This window comes from Hemiscyllium ocellatum, chromosome 43 (genome assembly GCF_020745735.1).
Source record: "Hemiscyllium ocellatum isolate sHemOce1 chromosome 43, sHemOce1.pat.X.cur, whole genome shotgun sequence".
Classification (NCBI taxonomy): domain Eukaryota; kingdom Metazoa; phylum Chordata; class Chondrichthyes; order Orectolobiformes; family Hemiscylliidae; genus Hemiscyllium; species Hemiscyllium ocellatum.
The window spans coordinates 3566974-3577105 of record NC_083443.1 but is presented as its reverse complement, the minus strand read 5'-3'; positions in this window follow the sequence as shown (position 1 = coordinate 3577105).

Below are 10132 nucleotides of genomic sequence, written 5' to 3'. Positions count from 1 at the left end.
GAATTACAATGTTCCAACAATGGATCCGAATCTGAGAACATTAGACTGGAATGTTCAAACAATGGACAGGAGTTTATCCGAGGGTCTTTACTGGCTTTCTCAGCCTTGGATATCATTAGCATATCGGATGCAGAATATCCTTTGGATTATTCAAGATGGTTACTATCCCATCCTTGCGATAGTTGGTGATACTGGTAAGTCATTATATTTGTCTACTCAACTGGGTTGAACTGAATTTCGGCTTGTGATATGTACATTTTGGAAAGTGCAATCAATATCTTCAGTTCCAAACAAAAAATTAATTTCCTTATGAATTATGACTAACAAACCACTATTTATAAATTACTCAGTGATATGCAAGAAGGAATGACACTTTTCTAAAACTGCATAAACCATTTTGCCCTTCACAGATTTACATCTCCATGCCCTCCCCACTGACCAATCCTGTCCAATACCACCATCATGATATCCCAGTCTCGTCCTCAATCTCCGTGCAACATATGTATAAACCATTTGTGCCTTTGTTCAATCCAAATGCAACAGTTTCCCGTTCCTTCTAATCACATGTCCGTCACTAACTAATTGCGATTGAGAATGTTTAACTTGTTCTCTGCACATAAGGGAAGACAATTTATGGTGGTCAAGTCATTGACTCATAATATAGAGCCACAGAATAATGGTCTGTTGATATCTCATGAAGGAAATTGGGGAGTTTAAAAGCAACCATTATCATTCGTTATAAAAAAAAAGCAACCTGCTTGCCTCAAGACCTTTAAGGAATTCAAAGCGTCGTGATTCCCTCCTCAGGTTTTCGTGTGACTTCTGTGATGAACACGTGAGTGTACTGTAACTTTGAGAGAATTAAAAAACAATAATAACTACTTGACAGCACCAATAGTTTTGAAAAAATAGATATAATGTAACATTTGGTCGAACAACCTGATTAGCTCATTGTCTCGAAACAAGTTCAGCAAAACATTTTAAATTATACCCCAAAATACCCACCTCCAACCAAGTTTTAATTTTTATATTGACAATCTTAACAGCCAATGATACAATCCAATAGTTTGGCGGTACAAGATCGTGGAAAATTGAACGATTGGGAGGAGAACTGCCAAGCTACCAGCATCCAAAGACTGCCTGAAAAATAGCTCTCTTATAGGTACCTTTATTGATTAGTAACAGGTGAAGCAGAGTCCCCAAGAAGAAAAGAAGACAGGAATATGGAGAAGAACCGAAAGATTCCTGGTTTTGAGATAATAAGTTTTGTGTTGTAAATCTTCATTAGGAGTCTTATCGGGGTAGTATTGTAGAGGGGAAAGGTCATAGATAGTTTAGAGGAAGTAGTTGTAAATAGTCGTTCGTTTATTATTCTCTGTTATACTTTAAGAAATAAAGTTTGTAAATTTTAATTTAAATAGATTTGGACTCTAGAATTATCACAGATTACTGCATTGGATAAATCTTTTCTCTGTTGCTGGTTTTAATTAAGCATGAGGATTTATCCTGTGTTGTGATACTACAAATCCATAGCTATGCGTGTTACTATTTAAGGTACTGTGGAACAGCTGAACCAGCCCCTCAGTTCAAGATCTGCATAACATACTGCTCTGACCAGGGCTTCAGACATCCTGTAAGAGAAGAATAAAGGTAAATATAGCTTGATAGCTCTGTTTCTCTGGCTGTTTTCTGTATTGCTACATCTCAATTCCATTCCGGTACATGATCATCCCCTAGTTTAGGTGTATTCAATCTCATTGAAATTGTCTCTGAGAGTGATGCACATCTCCATAGGTATCTCTGGTGCTGGCTTTATTGATGCTGACGTACACATGTAAGGGACTTATAAATCCCATGTCAGTCGTAGTGCATAGAGAAGGAATGGCATTTTGTGGCACATGAAATAAATGGTGATGTCTAAATGAGAGAAAATATTTTTTGACAATCCCTGGGAGTGTTGTTGAGAGAGAGAGAGAGAGAGAAAGAAAAAGGTTGAGAGAGAGAGAGAGAGAGAGAGAGAGAGGGGGTGGGGTGGGCTTCAACTTTTGAATAGACTCTCCCAACATTAATGCAGTTCAAATGGTGCGTCATCCTGCCATGAACGTCTTGTTATCCATAATCCCGACAGCAGCAACAATGCCTTCATTATGAAAGTGTTAACTCTTTCCAGCAATTATGGAAAGAAGAAAAGTCTTTTTACGCCACAGGAAAGAAACGGAGATGTCTCAGAGAAAAAAAGAGTTGTTACGATCATCGCTGAGAGTATTGTTGAGGCAGTATTTGCGATATTGTGGTCAGACATTCTCTTCTTTATAAGGAATGATCGCCTTGCCACAGAGAGGGTGCAATGTAGTTTCACCAGACTCATACCTGGGATTATGGTACCATGAGGAGACCAAGAAGATTAATCTCTGGCGTTGTGAGAGAATGAAAGGCGATTGCATTGAAACTTGAGGGGGAGGGACAGTAACTCACGATGTACTAAATAGACACTGATACGGTGAAAATTTCCATGGCTTCTTTTTTACTCGGGTTGCATGATTGTCGATATTTGAGAGCCTCTGTGAATATTCCCCTCACTCCACACCCAATTCCCGTGTCGCATGAGAGAGACAGAGGGCCAGTGTTTGAATAAACTCTCCCCACATTAATACAGTGCATTCAGTGTGTGGTCCTATACTGAAAGTCTCGTTATCCCCAGTCCCTACAGCAGCCACAATATCTTCATGCTAAAACAGTGAACTATTCCCACCAGATTCTCACCTCCATGGAGACGATGGGTGTGTTTTCACGGCGATGAAAAATGCCTCCTTGAGACTTGGCACAAATCATTTGGCTTCCCTCCTCATTGCCAGCAAACTATGTTAAAGCAGCACACGTTCTACAAACAATGGAACCATGATTCACATCATGGAGTCCTCTATCAGTGCAGTCTCGGTTTCATTGGTTTGTCATGTTGGAATATCAATGACCTCCTCTTGTTCCTGTATAACTGTCCCGTGGGATGAATAGCCTCCTCCTGGTCTCATGGAGCAGGTTTAAGGGTCTGATTGGTCTCTGCCTGTTCCTGTTTAACAGCTCGATGCACTGAACAGACCACTCTTCATCCTGTGTAACAGGCTGGAGTATTGAATCTGCTGTCACTCTTCCTGTTCCTGAATGCTAGCTCATACCCGTGTGCAACAAGCTTCAGATATTGAATGAGCTCCTCTTTTATCTATGAAAATGTGTTGTGTCTGGCTGTGATTTAACATAAATGTTATCAACACTTTAACAGCACAAACCGGAATGCTGTCCGGGCCTTGCTGCACATGGACACAGAATGGTTCTGGAGCTGATGGGGGAGGAAATGTTCTAAACATTCTGTGATCTACAGTCGTCATACCTACTTCCGATCTTATGATGGGAAAATATATTGATGGAGCTGCTGAAGATGTTTGTGCTGAGGAGGCTAACCCGAGGATCTCCTGCAGAGATGTCCAGGGACTGAGAGGATTGTTGGAGACTGACCTCAACCCTCTTTAATCGTGTTCTGAAAGACCCCGTCCAGTGGGAACATTACAGCTGATTCCCATTCAGATCAAATAAGTAGGTGGTACCGTTGCCATCCTCAGTCACATACTGCCTTGGTATCAAAGGCATTCACTCTTTCCTGAGCCCCTGTGTTCGCCTCTTGTTCATATCAATATGTGACGGTGTATGTATAGGGAGTGCTTTCCTCTCACCGAAGGTAATCACTGTCAGGAATTATCTGGGCGAGAGAGCTAGGGGGTGCTTTATCTCTGAAAGCATTTAAGGAGGAGGTAGACGAATTTTTGACCTGCCAGAGAGCTAAGGGGTGAAGAATTGGGCATTAAAGAGGAGTTACTATCAACAGTAGATCAGCCATGATGTTTTGCAATGGCTTGATCATCCAAATTACCTGATACTGTTCCTTTTGTCCTCATATTCAGTAATTGCAAAGTTAATGGCTGTAATTTTCCTGAATATCCATTTGTTGAATGTTTCAATCAGAGAGAGTAAAGTATTTTGTGAGTTATCTCTGGTTGAAGTATGAGGACTGCATTCACGGTGAATCTGTTTCTTTGATATCACCAACAAATGAACCACAAGTTGCAGAGAGGAAATACTCTGTAAAGAAACAGAGGCATCTGTCGAAACAAATAACATTTTCCAACCGACACCAAACCATGTGTGACAGTATATAGGGAGTGAATGAGATCCTGTATTAGTTGATCAGGTATTTGGAGCAAGTGGCCTCCATCTGTTCCTTGCAGGAGGTGTGAGGGTTTGAATAGAGCACAGCAACACAGGACTGAACAGCAGGAGTGGGCGATTAAATACTTTGTCACCGCTTCATTTGCTTTTGCTCAAAGCAGCGCATTTCTGTCTGTATGCCATAGTACGAAATACCAAAAACAAATTTGAATAAATGCAAACATTCAAGCACCACAATCCACTGGGGAAGGGAATTTCCACTTGAACAGTCCTTTTAGAAATTCTCATTTGTGTTCCAACCAATTTTGGAGGGTCACTATGTTCTTTTCCAGTCCCACTCCTCCACTGGTTACACCCATCTTAAATGCATCCAGTTCAGTAATGTGGCCAATGATTTAGGTCTCAGACTCCGCCATTTTCTAGAAAAATGTGAGACACAGAAAGTTGAACTCATAACAAATGGTAAAATGATAGAGTGCCCCAAAATGTTATTCTGCCTTTGAAGGTATCCTGCTCACATAAGCTACTGGTCGTGGGATTTCTTTATAGAACAGTGGGATTTGGTTGAATTCCCTTCCTTTCAGGCAGTGGAGAGATTCCAATGAATCGTCACCAGCAATGCTTCACAAGTGGTAAAGATGAGGCAAGGATTTTCTGGTCTCACACTTTGCTATCTGGCGGAACAAAGTAAGAGAGAGGGATCAATCGGCTGCTGCTGCTCAGACAGGGAACATTTTTCTCCCTTTCTGGGTTGGAACATACAATTTTGACAACTGATCACCAAATTGAATCATGTGCGACCTCCTGGAACATTCACTGGAAAATCTGATTATGGAGGAGCGTCATTGCCCTTGTTGTGCACATTTCCTTCCAATCGCAAAAAAAAGTGTCCCCACTTTATAATTTGAAGACATGCTTACGTGTGTCTGTGTAATTTGTAAATATTGGTAGGTGTCTTCATAGTATGTGTGTTAATATCAATGCATCTTTTTCTTAAAGTTTATTCTCTAGCTTTAGTCTCCCTGACTGGAGATAATATGCATCCAGCTGATACACTTTTAGAAATTCATGGATGGTTCAATACTATTTCTCAGCTCAGATCAAAACTGATAATCCCCCATAACAAAAGGACGGCATTCCAGGCAAGAGTAAAGGGAAACCTCTTTGAAAATCTTCGAAAATAATTATATCTTTTTGTTTTAGTTTAGGGGATCAATCCTGCACACAGTACATCAGGTGTGGTCTCAGCAATGCCCTGTACAGATGCAGTAAAACATTCCTGCAATTAAACCTGATACCTTTTGCCAAAAACAGCATCATTCCACTTACCTTCCAAATCACTTGCTGCATCTGACTTCATATGATTCATGTCCCAGGAACATGGAAACCTCCTGTATCACTGAGTTCGGCAATCTCTCTTCCATTTAAATTGTTTACCATTGTTTCAACCTTCATGCCAAAATAGACAACTTACGTTAAGTTTTTTCTGCTGAAGGTTTGCTCTCTAACCATCCCTGCCTGTATCACATTGCAGACTCACTACCTCCATTTGACGACACATTGAATGACCATCTTGGTGTATGAGCTAATTGAGCTCCAAGCCACTCCCTCCTCTTCCTCCAGATTGTCGATCATTGATGACCCCACAGTGATCTCTGAGGCACTCCATCAGTTTCAGCTTTGCAGCCTGAAAATAAACATTTATCTGTACTCTCTATTTCCTGTAAGCGACAGCTTCCCTGTTCCTGTGTAGCGGCTCCGGTGGGTTGAATGGCCTCCTCCTGGACTGTGCAATGTACTGAACGAGCTAAATTACTTCATTCTATATTCCTGTGTAATTCCTTAGAGGGGCGGAATGGTCTCTTACTGTGTCATTTTAACGATCCTGTCTGACTGAATGGAGTGTCCCCAACCCTCTTACAGCCTCGAGGGTGGATTAAGGGAAAAACACATGGGGTAGGGGCAGCAGTATATCTCTGTTACATGCTCGAGGGTGGATTGAGGGAACAACACATGTTGCCCATTCGGCTGCACCATTCAGAATATTTATGGCTGATCCGAGTGTGTCGGACCATCCATTTCCTGTCTGCTCCCAATAAGCACTGATCCTTCTGTTCAGTAAAGATCAGTCGAGCTCAGCCTTGAGTATCTTCAATAACCGAGTCTTCCTTGCTCCCTGAGGATGAGGACACCACACGTAGCACAACACTAAAGTGAAAGGGACGTCCTTATTTCATTGTGGGACTGTTATTTGAAAACTGTGTTGTTAACTGAACATCAAATCACCACCTCTTTTCAGACTTAAGGACAGAATAATTAGGTACACTTAGGAACATAATCCATTCCGGACACCAAACCTATCCCACATTCCCACTGACCCTTTCCAATCAAATACGTATCGCACCCAGACTCTGCTGCTGTCTCAGGAAGAGAATACCTGATAGCATAATACCGCAGGAGCATTAAGGAAATGAGCAGATTGAGGCCATTCAAACTATCGTGTGGGAAATTTCGTTCAATAACTTATAATATGTAGCCCGACCTCATTCGTCTGCCTTCTCCCTAGAATCCTTGATCCCCTTACAAATCAAAAACAGATCGATTTGTGTCTTAATGACACTAGTGTCTGTGACTCTCTGTATCTGTATGTGAGTAAGTGTTTGTGCGTGTGTCTGTGCCTCTATTTGTGTGTGTCTGTATGTGTGTGTGCCTGTGTGTGTGTCCATGTGCTTTTTATCTATGCGTTTGTGTAATTACATCTGTCTGTCTGTATTTCAGCCTGTTTTTCTATCTGTATTTTTGTCGATTTGTATGTGACTGTATATGTATTTGTGTGTTTATACTTGTATGTATACCTATCCCCTTATAAGTATTGTGTGTGCTCGTCTGTGTATTTCTGTGTCTGTGTCTCTGTGTAGTGAGGTATCTGTGGGTTTTTGGAAGTGAATGGACTGTTGTTGGAACTGCCAGTGGGTTTAAACTGAGAATTGTCTTTCACTGAACATTGTTCCGTAACTGGTCAGCAGGAAGTGGATGTTTCAGATTCTCCACACGAGGCATCCTGGTCCTCTCAAGCTCTTAAAGAGTTCTCCCCACATGATGGGGAGAGGGGAGTGAGGGAATGGATATCCCGCACTCCACTACCCGGCATGGCCCTTTTTATCCTATTCCAGGCTGTTTCTCCTGGAATGGGAGAAAGCAATGTAGGGAGAGTGGGAATGGGTGACCCCGCTGTTTGTCCTGGTGTAGGTGGGGGGAGTTGTGAGGTGTATGGAATGAGTCAGTCAACAGTTTTGAATCCATGTAGTATTATTAGGTGCTGAATTCATTTGTGAGAGTGGTAGTGCCTGAGCCTTATTTGGAGACTGAGCGTGAACCTTGTTCGGGGTTAGGTGCTATAACAGATATACAGTGAGTGTGAGGGAGCAGAGAGTATATGATAACTCTTATCCTAACAGAGCGAGGAGGATATTGCTGCTTGTCCAGTATCGTGGGGCATTTTTTGAGATCACCTGAGAGTCGAGATGAGCCTCCCTGGATGACTTGTCCAAGTCGGTCACTAATAACGACACAGACCTGTCCCTCAGGTTCCACCGAAATAGTTTAGGTAGAGTTTACAGATAGCAAGGAGAAGCAAATATTGGCGTGTTACATATCGAAACCAAAATGGTAGCAGAAAATCTGAGAATCATATGCTCAGGAAATTAGATAGGCAAGTATTGTGGATACCGTAGTCATATTGAATTCTCTCAAGTTGCATCTAAACTGCGTTAACTATTTGACTGCTGAAGCTGTGAAAAATGAGTTCTGTAAGTGTATATAAGGTGGGTTGAAGAGTATGCTGTGAAGCAAACGAGATAGCAGATTATTTCAGATTTGATGTTGTGTGGTCAGAAGGACGAATTATTAACCTTGGTCTGAAGCAGCTTTTAAGGGATAATGGCCTTTATAATGTGCATTTTACAAAGTGTCTGCATGCAAGATAGAATGCTTGAATATTCTAGACAAACATCATGGAAGACTGGAGGCTAGAGTGTCAAGATATCTTCAGTGAATTTGCAAAGTACAATATAACATTCAGTGGGAGACAAGCAATGGTTGATAGAGTCATAGAGTCCGACAGCACGGAGACAGGCCCTTCAGCCCAAACTGATCCATTCCGAACAAAATGCCCATCCACGCTAACCCCATTTCCCTGCCATTGCCGGTATCTTTCTAATCCTTTACTATCCATGTATTTATTCAATTGCCTCAACCACTTCTCATTCCATATGCATATCAGCCCCTGTGTTAAAAAGTTGTTCCTCAAGTTCCCTTTAATTCTGTCCCCTCTGACCTTAAACTGATGCTCACTAATCTGTGATTGCCCAACCCTGGGAAGAAAGACTGGGTGCATTCTCTCTATCCATTCCTGCCATGATCACATAAACGTCAATATGATCCTCCCTCAGTCTCATGTACTCAAAAGTAAAAAGTCCTTGCTTGTCCAACCTCTTTCAATAACTCAGACCATTGAGAGCTTGGCAACATCCTTGTATTTTTTTCTGCACACTTTCCAGTTTAATGATATCCTTCCTATAGCAAAGTGAACAAAACTGAACATAACGCTACGAATATGGCCTCACCAGCATCCTGTATAACTGCAACATAACTTCCTAACTTCGATACTCAGTGATATAAACCGATTAAGGCCAGTGTGCCAAAAGCTTTCTTCACTGTCTTCCTCTGAATCAACTTTCAGAGAACATGCACCTGAATTCCAAGATCCCTCTGTTCCACTCTAGTCCTTAGGACCCAACCATTCACCATGAAACTCCAAACACGATTTGACTTTCTAAAATGCAAGAACTTACACTGATCTATATTAAAATCCATTTGCCATTTCTCAGCCCACTTCTCCAGCTGATCAAGATACTGCTGTAATTTCTGAAATTTCTGATAACCTTCCTCACTCTCCATGATGCCGCCTGTTTTATTGCCATCTTCAAACTTACAAATCCTGCCTGTACATTCTCATGTAAATCATAGATATATGTAATATGTCATAGTCCCAGCACCAACCCCTGAGGCATTCCACTATTCACAGGCCTCCAGTCTGACCAGCATGTATCCAGTATTAATCTCTACTTCCTCCCATTAAGGCTATTTTGTACCTAATTTGCCATCTCCCCTTCAATTCAATGCTATCTAACCTTCCAGAGCGGCATACAATGTGGATCCTTGTTGAAGGCCTCACTGCAATGCATCTTGACTACGTATACCACCCGGACCTCCTCAACATGCTGGTCACTTTATCAAAGAACTCCAACAAAATTGTGAGTCATGATCTCCCTTGTACAAACTCCCGTGCTGAATTTGATGAAGGGCTTTTGCCCAAAACATCGATTGTCCTGTTCCTCGGATGCTGCCTGACCTGCTCTGCTTTTCCAGCACCATTCTAATCTTACTCTGAATCACATCCAATCTTTTCAATTGAATGTATATCCAATCTGTCCGAATCTCCTCAAATAACCTACCCACTAGATTTTAAAATTACTGGTCTTTAGTTCTCAGGTTTATCTTTGTAGCATTTCTTGAATACGGGCTCTGAATTCGCTATGCTCCAGTTGTCCAGGACCTCACTCGTTGGCAAGCGATGATAGAAAAGAGCCAAGCAGTGCTCCCGCAATTTCTTCTCTATCCTCCTGCAATGTTCCTGAATATAACTGGTCAGGACCAGGAGGTTTTAGAAGCACTGCAAATTCTGAAATATTCGTCTATTTATTTCAGGTACAAACACCAAAGAGTGAGAAAGTGACTCAATGATGGTTAACATAACAAATAGAAAATATGTTAATCAGAGGAAGTGACTTCAGAGGATTTCCGGCTATTGTGGAAACCTGAGAATTCTCAGAAGTTAACGGTCCAAAAAAAG